Source organism: Tuber melanosporum (assembly GCF_000151645.1).
Source record: "Tuber melanosporum whole genome shotgun sequence assembly, scaffold_140, strain Mel28".
Lineage (NCBI taxonomy): Eukaryota > Fungi > Ascomycota > Pezizomycetes > Pezizales > Tuberaceae > Tuber > Tuber melanosporum.
Genome location: NW_003298798.1, coordinates 46,999 through 48,077, shown reverse-complemented (window position 1 = coordinate 48,077; position 1,079 = coordinate 46,999).

Sequence of the window (1,079 nt, the reverse complement as noted above, 5' to 3'; positions counted from 1 at the left end):
AGGTACCGTGCCGCGCCATATACCTCCCAACATTTTAGGAAGGTAATTGTGGTCTGGATTTGTACTTGTAGCCTAGATCCGTACTTCAATATCTTGATATGCCTCCACAAGTTGACTTGGAGGAATGAGAGCAGATGAAGAAGATATAGCTGATTCATATAAAGAAAGAGTTTGAAGTTGAGATGATAGAGTTCATTTATTAAAGGGATACTACATGGAACTTAATCTATTTAAATACTTTATACTCACAACTTTTATGAAGTCTTAAAGTAATAGTATTGAACTATAAAATTCTATTAAGCTATCGGCAGTTTTAAGCTATAGGCTATTATTGAGACTTAGACTATCATTGAGCCATAGACCCTCATTGATCCTTGAACTGACTTTGAGCGACAAAATTGTATAAAGCTACAAGCTGATGTTAAGCTACAATGAGTTGTTGAGCCACAAAATTGTATTAAGCCACAATCTATCGTGGAGCTGCAATCTTTCATTGAGCTGTCAGGCACTCAGGATGAGTACCCCCGAAAGCTGAACTAGTGAAGTTTCAGGGGTTGTAGTGCCCGAGTGCTGCAACCTTGGCACGATTACCTCAGTTTTTGCCAGAGTTTTTTCCACCTTCAAAAAAGCGCCCAAATCCTCTAGAAGGCACCAAGATTGGCCATTTCCTTGGTTGCTCTCACTAAACATTTGACCCCTCTTTGTCTCACTTATCCCTTGAACTACCAGCAGCGACCATTCACATGAGATAGTCTAACATTGGCTGTAATGATGGGTTTTTAATGGTAATGGATGAACAAACACAAAAAACCCTAATGCACCTACCAACAAGTCCAAACCCTATCCAGTGAGGTCACATGAGTGGCAGCTGCTAGCAGTTCATGTGATACTCATACGGTTCTGGACCTTCCTCTCCCACATTCCCCATTGTACCAGATGAAATTCTCTGAGCTCAAAATTTTTTGCACAAGAATGTACCACGTTGTCACCCATAATCCGTTGTCCTAGACAGATTCTGCAGATTTTGGCCCTTTAGGACAGTGGGATGTGACTGTATGGTAGAATGAGTTTTAGAGAAA